The sequence below is a fragment of the Cynara cardunculus genome, assembly GCF_001531365.2.
Source record: "Cynara cardunculus var. scolymus isolate 2C chromosome LG 1, CcrdV1, whole genome shotgun sequence".
Classification (NCBI taxonomy): Eukaryota; Viridiplantae; Streptophyta; class Magnoliopsida; order Asterales; family Asteraceae; genus Cynara; species Cynara cardunculus.
Window position 1 is genome coordinate 28,373,426 of NC_037528.1, and position 371 is coordinate 28,373,796.

Genomic DNA, 371 nt, shown 5'->3' on the forward strand with positions numbered 1-371 from the left:
TCCAAAATTGCCAAAATTATAAATTTCCTAATTTATCTATTGATTTGTGGTTAATATTGGTTCTCACAGTTACCACAAACTAATTAGTTCTCATTTGATTAGGCCCCTATATATATATATATCTATATTATCTTATTAAGCAAATTTAGCAAAAGTCTTAAAGTCTTAAAATTCTAAATGACCAAAATACCCTTTATACTCACTTTTTCACCCCCTCCTCTCCTCACATACACTCACCCCCTCACATACACTCACCCTCTCACAACCGATTTTTTTAAAATTATAATTTTAAATTTACATTTTATACCCCTATAATTAATTTATTTATTTATTTTACGTCATTTACTTTTAAATGTTTCATTTTAAACCTT